This window comes from Salvelinus fontinalis, chromosome 9 (assembly GCF_029448725.1).
Source record: "Salvelinus fontinalis isolate EN_2023a chromosome 9, ASM2944872v1, whole genome shotgun sequence".
NCBI classification, from domain to species: Eukaryota; Metazoa; Chordata; class Actinopteri; order Salmoniformes; family Salmonidae; genus Salvelinus; species Salvelinus fontinalis.
In genome coordinates this window covers 16,027,136-16,045,020 of record NC_074673.1, presented here as the reverse complement: position 1 = coordinate 16,045,020, position 17,885 = coordinate 16,027,136, and the positions used below count along the sequence as shown (strand labels likewise).

Here is a 17,885-nt window from a genome sequence, read left to right as displayed (position 1 = left end):
GCTGAGCGGGAACTGTACTTCCTCAGTGGTAGGGAGGCGAGCAGGCCAGAGGTGGATGAACGCAGTGCCCTTGTTTGGGTGTAGGGCCTGATCAGAGCCTGAAGGTACTGAGGTGCCGTTCCCCTCACAGCTCCGTAGGCAAGCACCATGGTCTTGTAGCGGATGCGAGCTTCAACTGGAAGCCAGTGGAGAGAGCGGAGGAGCGGGGTGACGTGAGAGAACTTGGGAAGGTTGAACACCAGACGGGCTGCGGCGTTCTGGATGAGTTGTAGGGGTTTGATGGCACAGGCAGGGAGCCCAGCCAACAGCGAGTTGCAGTAATCCAGACGGGAGATGACAAGTGCCTGGATTAGGACCTGCGCCGCTTCCTGTGTGAGGCAGGGTCGTACTCTGCGGATGTTGTAGAGCATGAACCTACAGGAACGGGCCACCGCCTTGATGTTAGTTGAGAACGACAGGGTGTTGTCCAGGATCACGCCAAGGTTCTTAGCGCTCTGGGAGGAGGACACAATGGAGTTGTCAACCGTGATGGCGAGATCATGGAACGGGCAGTCCTTCCCCGGGAGGAAGAGCAGCTCCGTCTTGCCGAGGTTCAGCTTGAGGTGGTGATCCGTCATCCACACTGATATGTCTGCCAGACATGCAGAGATGCGATTCGCCACCTGGTCATCAGAAGGGGGAAAGGAGAAGATTAGTTGTGTGTCGTCTGCATAGCAATGATAGGAGAGACCATGTGAGGTTATGACAGAGCCAAGTGACTTGGTGTATAGCGAGAATAGGAGAGGGCCTAGAACAGAGCCCTGGGGGACACCAGTGGTGAGAGCGCGTGGTGAGGAGACAGATTCTCGCCACGCCACCTGGTAGGAGCGACCTGTCAGGTAGGACGCAATCCAAGCGTGGGCCGCGCCGGAGATGCCCAACTCGGAGAGGGTGGAGAGGAGGATCTGATGGTTCACAGTATCGAAGGCAGCCGATAGGTCTAGAAGGATGAGAGCAGAGGAAAGAGAGTTAGCTTTAGCAGTGCGGAGCGCCTCCGTGATACAGAGAAGAGCAGTCTCAGTTGAGTGACTAGTCTTGAAACCTGACTGATTTGGATCAAGAAGGTCATTCTGAGAGAGATAGCAGGAGAGCTGGCCAAGGACGGCACGTTCAAGAGTTTTGGAGAGAAAAGAAAGAAGGGATACTGGTCTGTAGTTGTTGACATCGGAGGGATCGAGTGTAGGTTTTTTCAGAAGGGGTGCAACTCTCGCTCTCTTGAAGACGGAAGGGACGTAGCCAGCGGTCAGGGATGAGTTGATGAGCGAGGTGAGGTAAGGGAGAAGGTCTCCGGAAATGGTCTGGAGAAGAGAGGAGGGGATAGGGTCAAGCGGGCAGGTTGTTGGGCGGCCGGCCGTCACAAGACGCGAGATTTCATCTGGAGAGAGGGGAGAGAAAGAGGTCAAAGCACAGGGTAGGGCAGTGTGAGCAGAACCAGCGGTGTCGTTTGACTTAGCAAACGAGGATCGGATGTCGTCGACCTTCTTTTCAAAATGGTTGACGAAGTCGTCTGCAGAGAGGGAGGAGGGGGGGGGAGGGGGAGGAGGATTCAGGAGGGAGGAGAAGGTGGCAAAGAGCTTCCTAGGGTTAGAGGCAGATGCTTGGAATTTAGAGTGGTAGAAAGTGGCTTTAGCAGCAGAGACAGAAGAGGAAAATGTAGAGAGGAGGGAGTGAAAGGATGCCAGGTCCGCAGGGAGGCGAGTTTTCCTCCATTTCCGCTCGGCTGCCCGGAGCCCTGTTCTGTGAGCTCGCAATGAGTCGTCGAGCCACGGAGCGGGAGGGGAGGACCGAGCCGGCCTGGAGGATAGGGGACATAGAGAGTCAAAGGATGCAGAAAGGGAGGAGAGGAGGGTTGAGGAGGCAGAATCAGGAGATAGGTTGGAGAAGGTTTGGGCAGAGGGAAGAGATGATAGGATGGAAGAGGAGAGAGTAGCGGGGGAGAGAGAGCGAAGGTTGGGACGGCGCGATACCATCCGAGTAGGGGCAGTGTGGGAAGTGTTGGACGAGAGCGAGAGGGAAAAGGATACAAGGTAGTGGTCGGAGACTTGGAGGGGAGTTGCAATGAGGTTAGTGGAAGAACAGCATCTAGTAAAGATGAGGTCAAGCGTATTGCCTGCCTTGTGAGTAGGGGGGGAGGGTGAGAGGGTGAGGTCAAAAGAGGAGAGGAGTGGAAAGAAGGAGGCAGAGAGGAATGAGTCAAAGGTAGACATGGGGAGGTTAAAGTCACCCAGAACTGTGAGAGGTGAGCCGTCCTCAGGAAAGGAGCTTATCAAGGCATCAAGCTCATTGATGAACTCTCCAAGGGAACCTGGAGGGCGATAAATGATAAGGATGTTAAGCTTGAAAGGGCTGGTAACTGTGACAGCATGGAATTCAAAGGAGGCGATAGACAGATGGGTAAGGGGAGAAAGAGAGAATGACCACTTGGGAGAGATGAGGATCCCGGTGCCACCACCCCGCTGACCAGAAGCTCTCGGGGTGTGCGAGAACACGTGGGCAGACGAAGAGAGAGCAGTAGGAGTAGCAGTGTTATCTGTGGTGAGCCATGTTTCCGTCAGTGCCAAGAAGTCGAGGGACTGGAGGGAGGCATAGGCTGAGATGAGCTCTGCCTTGTTGGCCGCGGATCGGCAGTTCCAGAGGCTACCGGAGACCTGGAACTCCACGTGGGTCGTGCGGGCTGGGACCACCAGGTTAGGGTGGGCGCGGCCACGCGGTGTGAGGCGTTTGTATGGTCTGTGCAGAGAGGAGAGAACAGGGATAGACAGACACATATTTGACAGGCTACAGAAGAGGCTACGCTAAAGCAAAGGAGATTAGAATGACAAGTGGGCTACACGTCTCGAATGTTCAGAAAGTTAAGCTTACGTAGCAAAAAATCAATAAAATTACAAATCTTATTGACTAAAATGATATAGTACTGCTGGCTGGTGAAGTAGCCTGGCTAGCAGTAGCTGCGTTGTTGAAAGTGAAGCTGGCTAGGTGACCTCGACAGTTTCTCTAAATTTCTCTACACTACACAATTATCATGGATACAAGGACAGCAAAGACAACTAGCTAACACTACGCTAATCAAGTCGTTCCGTTGTAATGTAAGTTTCTACAGTGCTGCTATTCGGTAGAAGTTGGCTAGCTAGCAGTGTTAGCTAGCAGTGTTGGCTAGGTAGGAGGACAGCAGCGCGGCAGGCGAAACTAGCTGGCTAGCTAACCGATAATTACTCAAAGTTACACAATTATCTTTTCCAGTTCTGCCTACACATTTTCTATAGGATTGAGGGCAGGGCTTTGTGATGGCCACTCCAATACCTTGACTTTGTTGTTTGACTTTGTTGCCACAACTTTGGAAGTATGCTTGGGGTCATTGTCCATTTGGAAGACCCATTTGCGACCAACCTTTAACTTCCTGACTGATGTCCTGAGATGTTGCTTCAATATATCCACATAATTTTCCTCCCTCATGATGCCATCTATTTTGTGAAGTACACCAGTCACTCCTGCAGCAAAGATCCCCACTGATGCTGCCACCCCCATGCTTCACAGTTGGGATGGTGTTCTTCGGCTTGCAAGCCTCCCCCGTTTTCCTCCAAACATAACCGTGGTCATTATGGCCAAACAGTTCTGTTTTTGTTTCATCAGACCAGAGGACATTTCTCCAAAAAGTATGATCTTTGTCCCCATGTGCAGTTGCAAATCGTAGTCAGGCTTTTTTATAGTGGCTTCTTCCTTGCTGAGCGGCCTTTCAGGTTATGTCGATATAGGACTCGTTTTACTGTGGATATAGATACATGTGTACCTGTTTCCTCCAGCATCTTCACAAGGTCCTTTGCTGTTGTTCTGGGATTGATTTGCACTTTCGCACCAAAGTACGTTCATCTCTAGGAGAACGTGCCTCCTTCCTGAGCGGTATGACGGCTGCGTGATCCCATGGTGTTTATACTTGCATACTATTGTATGAATGTGGTACCTTCAGGTGTTTGGAAATTGCTCCCAAGGACGAACCAGACTTGTGGAGGTCCACAGTTATTTTCTGAGGTCTTGGCTGATTTCTTTTGATTTTCCCATGATGTCAAGCATAGAGGCACTGAGTTTGAAGGTAGACCTTGAAATACATCCACAGGTACACCTCCAATTGACTCAAATTATGTCAATTAGAAATTTGTGGAGTGGTTGAAAACAAGTTTTAATGACTCCAACCTAAGTGTATGTAAACTTCAGTGTCTCCCACTGAGATAATCTTTGAGTATCTCAGACAATACGAAAGAGAGGTTGAACAGGTTAGTAATAGAGGTTTCAACAATTTTGGCGGATAATTTTAGAATGAGAGGGTCCAGATTGTCTAGCCCAGATGATTTATAGGGATCCAGATTTTGCAGCTCTTTCTGAACATCAGCTGTCTGGATTTAGGTGAAGGAGAAGCAGGGGGGGGGGGGGGGGGGGCTTGGGCAAGTTGCTGCAGGGGGTGCAGAGCTGTTGGCCGGGGTAGCCAGGTGGAAAGCATGGCCAGCAGTGGAAAAATGCTTTTGAAAATATCGATTATTGTAGATTTATCGGTGGTGACAGTGTTTCCTAGCCTTAGTGCAGTGGGCAGCTGGGAGGAGGTGCTCTTATTCTCCATGGACTTTACAGTGTCCCAAAACTTTTTGGAATTAGTGCTACAGGATGCAAATTTCTGTTTGAAAAAGTAGGCCAGGTCGATTAGAAAGGCCTGCTCGCTGAAGTGTTTCAGGGAGCGTTTGACAGTGATGAGTGGAGGTCGTTTGACCGCAGACCCATTTCGGATGCAAGCAATGAGGCAGTCATCGCTGATATCCTGGTTGAAGACCACAGAGGTGTATTTAGAGGGAAAGTTGGTTAGGATGATATCTATGAGGGTGCCCGTGTTTACGGCTTTGGGGTGGTACCTGGTAGGTTCATTGATAATTTGTGTGAGATTGAGGGCATCAAGCTTAGATTGTAGGATGGCTGGGGTGTTAAGCATGTTCCAGTTTAGGTCGCCTAGCAGCACGAGCTGAAGATAGATGGGGGGAAATCAGTTCACATATGGTGTCCAGAGCACAGCTGGTGGCAGAGGGTGGTCTATAGCAGGCGGCAACGGTGAGAGACTTGCTTTTAGAGAGGTGGATTTTTAAAAGTATAAGTTCAAATTGTTTGGGAACAGACCTGGATAGTAAAACAGAACTCTGCAGGCTACATTTGCAGTAGATTGCAACACCGCCCCCTTTGGCCGTTCTATCTTGTCTGAAAATGTTGTAGTTAGGGATGGAAATGTCAGAATTTTTGGTGGTCTTCCTAAACCAGGATTCAGACATGACTAGAACATCCGGGTTGGCAGTGTGCTAAAGCAGTGAACAAAACAAACTTAGGGAGGAGGCTTCTAATGTTAACATGCATGAAACCAAGGCTATTACGGTTACAGAAGTCATCAAAAGAGAGCGCCTGGGGAATAGGAGTGGAGCTAGGCACTACAGGGCCTGGATTCACCTCTACATCACCAGAGGAACAGAGGAGGATTAGGATAAGGGTACAGCTAAAAGCTATGAGAATTGGTCGTCAAGAACGTCCGGAATAGAAAGTAAAAGTAGGTTTCTGGGTGCGATAAAATAGCTTCAAGGTATAATGTACAGACAAAGGTATGGTAGGATGTGAATACAGTGGAGGGAAACCTAGGTATTGAGTGATGATGAGAGATATTGTCTCTAGAAACATCATTGAAACCAGGTGATGTCATCGTATGTGTGGGTGGTGGAACTGAAAGGTTGGATAAGGTATAATGAGCAGGCTCTACAGTGAAATAAGCCAATAAACACTAACCAGAACAGCAATGGAAAAGGCATATTGACATTAAGGAGAGGCATGCTTAGTCGAGTGATCACAAGGGTACAGTGAGCAGTGAGGTAACAGCGATTCAGACAGCTAGCCGGGCCATCGGTAGCAAGCTAGCATAGGATGGAGGTCTGTTTTTAGCCACCTCGTGCGTTCCCGTCAGTAGATTAGTGGGGTTCCGTGTGGTAGAGGGGATCAATCCAATTGGCAAAATAGATATAGTTATTGTGACCCAAGAAAAATTGTCCGATAGACCTATTCAGATAGCAGCCGATAAGACAGCTAACGATTAGCGGGCCGCAGATGGGCGTTCAGGTAACGCCGCGACGGAGGGGCCAGTTGGAGAACTCCCTCGGGCAGATAACGTCGGTAGTCCAGTCATGAAGGCCCGGTGGGGCTCCGCATCGGCAGTAAAACGAGTTCTGATAGGTGATTGTAGCCCAGGAGTGGCTGATGGAACTCTTCAGCTGGCTAGCTCCGGAATAATTGATGTTTGCTCCGGGATCGACATAAGCCAATAGTCACACGGATAAGCAGCTAGCTAGCTGCGAGATCCAGGTGTAAATATCCAGAGCTTGCGGTTGAAATCCGGGGATATGGAGAGAAAAATAGGTCCGGTATGTTCTGGTCTGAGTCGCGTTTTACAAAACTGGCGATAGCCTTTCGAGCTAAAGGATAGCTGATGACCACAAACCGTGGTTAGCTGAATACTAACATTAGCCAGTAAACTGGCTAGCTTCTGGCTAGCTTTTTTACATTTTATATTGGTGAGGCGGGTTGCAGGAGAGTGTTTTGAAGTTGAGTTTTTGGAAAAGAAAATATATAAAAGATATGCGAAGAAAGATGTAAATATATATACACACGGGACATGACTAGACGAGGACAAAGGACATCTGACTGCTATGCCATCTTGGAGATGGAATATACACATGTACTGTAGTCATTACCACGCATGAGATCGACACATGGTAGCCTGTACATTGAATATATTCACTGATCATGTACTCTTCCTTGGTAAATAAAGGTGCGTTTCAGGTATGAATCTGAGACATTCTTTTTCAGTCGTATCCAATACCAGGTGTATCAAACTCCATTCTTTGAATGATGCCGTGTCTGCATGTATGTATTACAATTATACACTTCAACAGTGTTTACCACTCCTGCTCCTAGGACATCAATGATTACACATTGTAACTATGCAATAGACGAGAAACATGATTTAAGTAAAGGCTGATTTGTAATTCATATATACAGAAATACACCTATGCATATCTAACTCCATCTCCATTAATCTGAGGACACGGGAAAGGTGCATTATTCCAATGAGATAATTTCAACCAGTGGAGAATGTGAAACGCTTTATTGATAGTTCATTATCCAGGTGTTAAAAATACATGCATTATAAATAGTATTATTGTAATATTATAAATACAAGTTCAATCTGTACTTCAATGCACATATGGTGTGCATTATAAAATGAGGAAGAAAGAGGTGGGGAGATGTGTAGAAGAAAGAAAAGGAAAGAGGTAAAACAGAGGAGCAGGGAAGACAGCATATAATTCATGAATTACAGTGCTACCCTAATATTCTCCTAGTTCATCACAATTATATAGTGTCTCCTGCGGTGTCTCCTAACCAGCCTTGGGCTCCCAGTCGGCCCAAAGGTTATCTTAAAAGCAGGTGAGGTGGCGATGACGGGACTGACTTCCTCTCTCACATTCAAACCTACCTGCAGATGAGAGACAGATGGATAGAGAATTTAAAAAATAGCTTAATCATGCTAACACGGTCAGTCATCATAATCATCAGGTGAAATGCAAAACTGACCTTGGATCATTAACTCTGGGACTACTACATCTCTATTTCAATGTAAAGCATCTCTTTAATAATACTTCCTGTATAATATCCCTTATAACAAATTATGATAAAATTGGATAGATGTGTAGCATGTGACAATAGCAGGATGATATAAAAGATAGTCACAAATTAATATGTAAATACTACTTGAAGGTTGATGATGACTTGATCATTTGAATCAACTGTAGTGCTAAAACCTGCTCTATCCAGAATAGCCTACCCTCTCACTTTGACAGCCAGGCCTGCTATCCTTTCACCCTCCTCCAAAAATACAAATGTTTTCCATTATCAAGAGTGGCACTGGGGATAAAAAAACATCCTACATAGTGTGGGAAGACTGCACCTAAAAATGCTGGAGACTCATAACTAATCAAAGAGCATGCATGTATATGTCCTGACCAAAAGATGAGGAGTCAGTGGTACTGTAGGGTTCACTTGACTTTGCAGCACAGCAAGATTCTCAGTAGACGGGGGCATGGGATGTCAGGAACAATGACCCCATTGTCAGTGTTTCCAGATTATCCCCCTGATAAAGCAGGTCCCCCAACTGCTGAATCTGGAATGCTCAAAAGAACCAATCTGTATTAGTGACAATAAATGTGGCTGCAACAGGGGCTTGATAGTTCAGTGAAAATGGCTAAGAGTTTATGCGGTGTAAATCTTAAAATTAGCAGCTGACATCTTAAGGGTTTTTTAATTACTTTTTGCTTCTACACCTGCATTCTAGCTGTTTGGGGTTTTAGGCTGGGTTTCTGTACAGCACTTCGAGATATTATCTGATGTACGAAGGGCTATATAAAATAAAATTGATTGAAAATTGATTGAATTAATGCAAGTGAGACAGGTTCCATGTACAACAAGACAGGCAGAGAGGAAGAGAGAAAGAGAAAACAGAACAGTTTAATTACCTCTGGTTATGGACACTTTCGCCAGCAATAAAGCTTCCACGGCCTGTTCCTCGGACAGTGAACACACAGTCGTGGCCAAAAGTTGAGAATGACACAATTATACATTATCAAAAGTCTGCTGCTTCAGTGTCTTTAGATATTTTTGTCAGATGCTACTATGGAATACTGAAGTATAATTACAAGCATTTAATAAGTGTCAAAGACTTTTATTGACAATTACATGAAGATGATGCAAACAATCAATATTTGCAGGGTTGACCCTTCTTTTCAAGACCTCTGCAAGCCACCCTGGCATGCTGTAAATTAACTTCTGGGACACATCCTACTGATGGCAGCCCATTCTTGCACAATCAATGCTTGGAGTTTGTCAGAATTTGTGGGTTTTTGTTTGTCCACCCGCCTCTTGAGGATTAACCACAAGTTCTCAATGGGATTAAGGTCTGGGGAGTTTCCTGGCCATGGACCCAAAATATTGATGTTTTGTTCCCCGAGTCACTTAGTTATCACTTTTGCCTTATTGCAAGGTGCTCCATCATGCTGGAAAAGGCATTGTTCGTCACCAAACTGTTCCTGGATGGTTGGGAGAAGTTGCTCTCGGAGGAAGTGTTGGTACCATTCTTTATTCATGGCTGTGTTCTTAGGCAAAATTGTGAGTGAGCCCACTCCCTTGGCTGAGAAGCAACCCCACACATGAACGGTCTCAGGATGCTTTACTGTTGGCATGACACAGGACTGATGGTAGCACTCACCTTGTCTTCTCCAGACAAGCTTTTTTCCGGATGCCCCAAACAATCGGAAAGGGGATTCAGAGAAAATGACTTTACCCCAGTCCTCAGCAGTCCAATCCCTGTACCTTTTGCAGAATATCAGTCTATCCCTGATGTTTTTCCCTGGAGAGAAGTGGCTTCTTTGCTGCCCTTCTTGACACCAGGCCATCCTCCAAAAGTCTTCGCCTCACTGTGCGTGCAGATGCATTGACACCTGCCTGCTGCCAGCAAGCTCTGTACTGGTGGTGCCCCGATCCCGCAGCTAAGTCAACTTTAGGAGACGGTCCTGGCGCTTGCTGGACTTTCTTGGGCGCCCTGAAGCATTCTTCACAACAATTGAACCGCTCTTCTTGAAGATCCGATAAATGGTTGATTTAGGTGCAATCTTACTGGCAGCAATATCCTTGCCTGTGAAGCCCTTTTTGTGCAAAGCAATGATAATGGCACGTGGTTCCTTGCAGGTAACCATGCTTGACAGAGGAAGAACAATGATTCCAAGCACCACCCTCCTTTTGAAGCTTCCAGTCTGTTATTTGAACTCAATCAGCATGACAGAGTGATCTCCAGCCCTGTCCTCGTCAACACTCACACCTGTGTTAACGAGAGAATCACTGACATGATGTCAGCTGGTCCTTTTGTGGAAGGGCTGAAATGCAGTGGAAATGTTTTTGGGGGATACAGTTAATTTGTATGGCAAAGAGGGACTTTGCAATTAATTGCAATCCATCTGATCACTCTTCATAACATTCTGGAGTATATGCAAATTGACATCATACAGACTAAGGCAGCAGACTTTGAAAATTAATATTTGTGTTAATCTCAACTTTTGGCCACGACTGTACGTCTGGCAATATCTACATTTCAGACACCTTGATCAGCTCGCACCCTGAATGTAAATAATATAGCTTATTTTTTGTAAATATGAAACTGAGATATGACCTTTCAATCTAAAGCAGCAGATGTCATTTTCAGGATACGTCAATACAGCACAGAAAGCTTAACACCAGACTGGTATTGTGGTTGTTCGTTAGGTGATGGGAAATATGCAACATGCATACAAAATAATATACTTACCTTCCTTGAAAATCCATCTATACCACCAAAGATGACAATGTTGTATCATGAATAAAAGCATAGGAATTAAAAGTGAAATGTTTAACCTATTAACCTGCTTCATTATTTATGTATTACCAGTTGATGAAGAACAACTCCAATTTCATACATCATTGAACATCTGTCTACGAATAAAAAGTTTAAATAACTTCTTAGATTTGATACATCTTAGTACCTTATCAATTTATGATTTGTATCAATGTGAACGAGAGACAGGGGAGCAGGAACAGAGTATTTTTGTCAAGGAATGCAAAAAAGCTGGATCATTCTGGCAATGACACCTGCACCATCTACACGCTGCAAAGACTCTAACTCTTCACCATTGTACACGATGGCCCATTGCTCTGATACTTCCTTTGACCATTCTATTGCCCCCATGGGGTATCCTTGCCTTAATGGCCCTGACTTTCTGTTCTAACTCTTCATCTGACATATCAGAATAGCATTCCCCGACAAACATCTTCTGTTCTTTCATTCTTCTGTAAAAAAAAAAGCTAACCGTTACACTGTCATGAAATACACTGCTCAAAAAAATAAAGGGAACACTTAAACAACACAGTGTAACTCCAAGTCAGTCATACTTCTGTGAAATCAAACTGTCCACTTAGGAAGCAACACTGATTGACAATAAATTTCACATGCTGTTGTGCAAATGGAATAGACAAAAGGTGGAAATTATAGGCAATTAGCAAGACACCCCCAATAAAGGAGTGGTTCTGCAGGTGGTGACCACAGACCACTTCTCAGTTCCTATGCTTCCTGGCTGATGTTTTGGTCACTTCTGAATGCTGGCGGTGCTTTCACTCTAGTGGTAGCATGAGACGGAGTCTACAACCCACACAAGTGGCTCAGGTAGTGCAGCTCATCCAGGATGGCACATCAATGCGAACTGTGGCAAGAAGGTTTGCTGTCACTGTCATCGTAGTGTCCAGAGCATGGAAGCGCTACCAGGAGACAGGCCAGTACATCAGGAGACGTGGAGGAGGCCGTAGGAGGGCAACAACCCAGCAGCAGGACCGCTACCTCCGCCTTTGTGCAAGGAGGAGCACTGCCAGAGCCCTGCAAAATTACCTCCAGCAGGCCACAAATGTGCATGTGTCTGCTCAAACGGTCAGAAAAAGACTCCGTGAGGGGGGTATGAGGGCCCGACGTCCACAGGTGGGGGTTGTGCTTACAGCCCAACACCGTGCAGGACATTTGGTATTTGCCAGAGAACACCAAGATTGGCAAATTCGCCACTGGTGCCCTGTGCTCTTCACAGATGAAAGCAGGTTCACACTGAGGACGTGACAGAGTCTGGAGACACCGTGGAGAATGTTCTGCTGCCTGCAACATCCTCCAGCATGACCGGTTTGGCGGTGGGTCAGTCATGGTGTGGGGTGGCATTTCTTTGGGGGGCCGCACAGCCCTCCATGTGCTCGCCAGAGGTAGCCTGACTGCCATTAGGTACCGAGATGAGATCCTCAGACCCCTTGTGAGACCATATGCTGTTGCGGTTGGCCCTGGGTTCCTCCTAATGCAAGACAATGCTAGACCTCATGTGGCTGGAGTGTGTCAGCAGTTCCTGCAAGAGGAAGGCATTGATGCTATGGACTGGCCCGCCCGTTCCCCAGACCTGAATCAAATTGAGCACATCTGGGACATTATGTCTCGCTCCATCCACCAACGCCACGTTACACCGCAGACTGTCCAGGAGTTGGCGGATGCTTTAGTCCAGGTCTGAGAGGAGATCCCTCAGGAGACCATCCGCCACCTCATCAGGAGCATGCCCAGGCGTTGTAGGGAGGTCATACAGGCACGTGGAGGCCACACACACTACTGAGCCTCATTTTGACTTGTTTTAAGGACATTACATCAAAGTTGGATCAGCCTGTAGTGTGGTTTTCCACTTTAATTTTGAGTGTGACTCCAAATCCAGACCTCCATGGGTTGATACATTTGATTTCCATTGATCATTTTTGTGTGATTTTGTTGTCAGCACATTCAACTATGTAAAGAAAAAAGTATTTAATAAGAATATTTCATTCATTCAGATCTAGGATGTGTTATTTTAGTGTTCCCTTTCTTTTTTTGAGCAGTGTATGATTATAGATCGACTACGAAACAAATAGAACATGGCCTGCATATGAGTTAACATGAAAGAAAGTTATATGAATTCAACCGAAAATAGCGAAAACAGGCGTTCATAGCTAAATGTTTTTGGTTAGCTTGAGAATAATAATTGCATGATTTATCATTCTACGGTATGGATGTAATATAGTAGAATGTTATGAACCGACACTGAATCGTAGGAGCTAACTGCTAGCTATGTAACGTTAGAAGTTGGACGGAAGAACGCCCAGTGCTGCTTACCTGAGATGCCATAGTCACACAGTCCTTCGTAGGTGTCCACTATGACTTCCTTTGTGTTGGAAAGAAAGGCTGAACGGTATTGGTTGTAGCTAAACATGGACAAAATGGAGGGTGGTTGACAGCTAAATAAAATTGGAGTTGTGTTTTCAAATACATTTTGTTCTTGAAATATTTTTGGGGAATAAAATGCAGTTTTGCACTCTATTACAAAATATTTGATTGAACTTTATTTTACTTTGAAGCCTTGATTTTGCTTTCAGAACAATTATTTTTGATTGAAATAATAATAATTTTGCTCTCGACAAAAATACATATATTTCTTGCAAGTTGGAGAGGGGGCTAACAGCTAAACAATAGACTATTCTTTAGTAAAGGTTGAATAGTCTAACAGCCGAGCTAGGTGTGAACCCCCCCCCCCGTCCTATCACAGACCAGATTTGCCCTAACGAGCAAGGGGTTAGGAGTTAGAGCACTGATTATGATTTTGGGTCCCAATGGACTACTGTGTCTGACAATGAGTGGGCAATATGAACCAAATAATAAACTGATAATTGGGCACGACTTCAAATGAAACAAGCAGGGAGCAGGTTTCGAACCCTCAACCTTCTTGCCCGAAGTCCAGCGCGCTATCGCCTGTGCAGAATCGATCGAGCGCGTCCTCTCGGTAGCTTGCTACTCAATGTAATAACTTTTCAAATAAGTTACCTTATACGTTAGATTGACTGACAATTTGTTACCTACGCTGTCCTTACGAACCACATAGCATATCACTACAGCAGTATGTACCGGTATATTAGCCTTCTACCTAACGTTAGTAGTTATACATCAAACTTGACAGTATATTAACTATAAGCTAACTACCCAACGTTTATTGACTTGAATATTCCCGTCATTCTTAGTTTAGCTAAATGGGATAGTCGTTGTGCGTTCAATGGACATTCGGTTGCCTTCGTAAATTAGCTCTGGCTATCTACTCTGATTTCAGAGCACTCTCATCTGAGTATACCAGAGTGCAGAATAATGAATTTACAAGCGCTCACCACCCGTTGAATATGGCCTGTGTCAGTAAACGTCGGCAAAAAAGCATAATTAAATTGTTTGCAGCAGCACAGTTACAGTCACCAATGCTCTGGTTAACACAAAAACTGCCTAACCAGCTCTGCTAGGGCGAGTAAAATGGTCAGAGTGGTCTCATTTGTGTCTAGAAGTAGCTAGCAAGCTAGCCAACATTAGCTTGGGTGCTTAACTGCTGTTGTAAGGCCAGAACACTCAAATCAACCCTACTCCTCAGCCCCAACGTCCAGTGTGTGCTCCGAGAGAGAAACAGTCTGAATTTACCCAGAGGGTTTTTCACAGAATAGAAACACCATAATATTAATCAAATGAATTAAGCAAGTACAAGTCAAAAGGTTTGGACACACCTACTATTTTTCAGGCTTTTTCTATTTTCTACATTGTAGAATAATAGTGAAGACATCACAACTATGAAATAACACATATGGAATCAGTTGAGAACAAATTCTTATTTACAAGGACAGCCTACTCCTTCCTCCCAGTCGGGGAATTGAACCCCGGTCTCCCGCGTGCCTGCAATATGGAAGACTATCGAATGCTTCTCAAAGATGCCCTCTGGTGGTCAAACTAGCACTAACTCGCAACAGAAAAAAAATGGCTGACAATTAAATGAATTGTCACAGAATGCTGCGGCAGGCCGCAAGGTGTGCCGCAGTATGACGTAACTTTTAATTGAGGAACCACTGTACCCGATTCTGGAAACTCTGAGGGCCCATAATATTTTATACAATGTTGCAAGTTTTCTAATGCTAGCATCAGCCGGACCCAAGTTAATAGGTTTCAAGTTCGTTGCAGACAGGCCATGGGTAGCCAATGTGATTTATAGGATATTTATTTTTAAATCATGATAGTTTCTACCTGCAGGCTGCAATGTTTTTACGTAGGCTATTTTTACATAGTTGACAAATGGCAATAGAAGTTACTGTTTAGGTTTGTTTCATTTAGGTTAATTTTGATTAACCACATGACAATGATTAAGACACGAAGACGTTATTATAAATGAAAATGTGCATAGGAAAACCATAACTGGCACGCAGACCAGGAGAAATGGTAAGAAATTGGCATTCCACGTGAGAAAGGTTGCCGACCCCTCGTGTAGCCTATTACTGGCAACTTGAGAGTAATGACAGAAAGCCAGTAGGAGGGGGAGGAGGAAAGGTCAGGTTACGTTTTTTTCCCCCTTCTGGTTATCTTGTTCTCTGGCTCCCTCTTGAGTCATGTGTCTTATTTCATTAAACAGTGCTCTTCAAGCTCAATGCATATAGATTTTATTAAAACATATAGGGTGTGTCTATATGGAAAAATACACCTTTAAAAAGTTCAACCAATCAATTGGTCGAAAAAACAGATGACTTTCAGTCAACCAAGATATGTTTTAGATGGGGACAGCCATATTAGGAATAGTAGGCTATCTTACATAAGTCTGCAAATGCTATGATGCATGGAATGCTTTACTATAAAGGTACATTTCTAATGGTGAAAATTTGCTCCCCAAACTTCACTCATGTGCCACCTATTCATAAGCTAGTGATTTTGCTGTTCATTATTAGTCTTGTTGACTGAGGAAAAATGTAACTGTGAAGTTATTCTAACATGTTCAAAGTGCACAGTAAGGACACACGTCATTGCATCCTCAATTTGCATGTTCAGTTGAGATTCATTACCATAACCTAAATGTGATTTTTGTCATTCTGAGCACCATAGGTGGACACCCTAATCAAATTACCCAATGCATGTGGGTCCAGTCATTTTCTCAAATGTCCGGTAAATTAACATGCATCCGGTCAAATGTCAAGTGCCTCATTTTCATAACTGAAACCCTGCTTGGCCTATAGTGCCATTTAGCTCAGGTATGGAACAATGGGAAGTTGGGAACTGAGAAACATACACTGTGTTACTGCCAGATGCATCCCTTGAGCTAATCTGCACACTGTTAAACCAGGTTTACATATACTGTAGGTCTACTGTTACTGTACAGCACTGATCAGATGTGCCATGACATTTGTTTAATGTGCAGGACTGGTTCCCTCTGGACAGAGCAACAGAGCAGACAGGCTATTATTTACTCTATCAAACCAGTGACAAGTCTGTGACAAACAGAAGCATTGTCTCCAGCCAGGCGGCAAGGCAGTTGTGGTACGCAGTGGCATCTTGTCCTCACATTATATATAGGCCTACTGTATGTGTGTGCTTATTATAAAACATTTGATAAACAGGTGTCACAAGGAGAAACTTCAACTGTAGAGTAAAGACATAAAAAGCCATCAAGAAATCCCTGGTGACTGGTGAGCAACATGTGTAGGCTATTCACTAAAGCACTGCCGTGAAAAATCGTATACCCATTCGTGGAGGAAGGAATGAAGGTAAGCTGGCTCGTCAGGTGGGTATGAGAGAACAGTGTCTGGATCTCAATGAAAACACTCCCCAAAAGCCATTGAGACAGGCTGCTACGGCTACATTTACAATGACGGCCTACACCGGCCAAACCCGGACGACGCTGGGCCAATTGTACGCCGCCCAATCACGGCCGTAATAGTTATGTGAAATGACAACTAACCTCAAAAACAATGCGTTACTGTAAGTAAAACCACCTTGGTAGTTTAGAGAAATCTGATGACAAGTCCACCTCAGCAGCTGTGAGTAATTTTGGCTTACTCACAACAATTACATACAAATGTCAAATGGAAAGGGCTTGCCGTGAGTCATAGGACCAGGCTGGATATCTTGTGACCCTGATTAAAAAGTCAGACAACTTGCCAGTTACAGAACACAAGCTTTAAAATGGCTTACCTCAAATAAGTGTCATTCCAGATGAACTTAGAAAACAAAACAATCTATGAATGTTGTACAGAATTATAACGGGTTTTAATATTGAACAGCGACTTGGGGCTGTGCCACCCCACACACAAGAGCCCAAGCTAGATAGCTAGCCAGCCACTAGCTAGCCTTCCAACTTCTCTGGTGTTGTGAGAAATTCCCACTAATTCATAGATGGCAGCAAAACCAGCACCACTAAAGTAAGAATGTTCAAACTTTCTGAAAAGTATAGACATGAGTGTTAACAAAGCTACAATACTTTCTGGAAATGTTGCTAGCTAACGTTACCCCCCCTCCCTCCTGCACATCTTTTCCGTGGCATGCTGTCTGTCGCACGTACTATAGTTAGCAAAAGCTAGCCATTTGCAGTGATCTTTGAACATTTAAAAATGTTACATTTAGCTAATGTAGCGGATTCTAGTGCACAACAAAACCAAATCAGAGAAAATAGCATGTGAAATACAGATATACCTGCAATTTCGACGAGGATGAGTTTTCCTGCGTTCAATCAGAACAGAAGTATCTGCCGGTTGTAAGTGCCGCAACAGCTCAATTTTTGCGGGCTGGGAGAACGGGCGTATTCATTAGGGAAACGGTTTAGGATTTAAGAAGCAAACGGAGCAAAACGAGAGTTTCTATTGGACAAATTCAGGTAAATCCCTCCACGTTTCGTTCCATTAGCTTACATTTAAGAAACGTTTTGTAACAGAATTGCTTTAATGAATAGGCCCCAAGAAATGTGATGTGACGTCAGCATCCACCAAAAAGGTCCACATTGTTGTATTTCACCGTTAGCAACTGCTTTATGGAAATTCATTTTCTTTGACATAAAAAAAAACATATAAAGTATAGTTTAATTCTAATGATAAAAAAAAAAAAATCATAGGCCTATCATGATCAAAAATACGTCTTAGGTTTCATTCCATATCAGTCAATTCAATCAAAAATATTTCACTTGATACCAACAGAGAAAGCATTTACATTGCAGCACAAAATTAGAGCATAAGCCTGTAATAGAATGGACGTGACAGTAATACGTGTTGCAATTAACTGAGCACTTAGCCTATGTCTACACAGGCAGCCCAATTCTGGGGTGCGTTCAGTTTGATTGAACGTTTGCTACTTTGCATAACGGTTAGTA

At 44.6% G+C, this 17,885-nt stretch overlaps 1 protein-coding gene across 5 annotated transcripts in view; it reads right to left on the bottom strand.

Moving 5' to 3' along the window:
• Nucleotides 1–17,595, bottom strand: part of far1 (fatty acyl CoA reductase 1) — a 59,028-nt gene extending 41,433 nt beyond the window's left edge. For 3 of the 5 annotated variants that reach the window (XM_055933550.1, XM_055933551.1, XM_055933552.1), the window contains exon 1: nucleotides 17,216–17,594. The gene's annotated coding sequence lies outside the window, so the exon portion shown is untranslated. Of the gene's footprint in view, nucleotides 1–17,215 lie in introns of all 5 variants that reach the window. The other 2 variants (XM_055933553.1, XM_055933549.1) reach the window with 2 other exon arrangements.
• Between the last annotated feature and the right edge of the window lie 290 nt (nucleotides 17,596–17,885).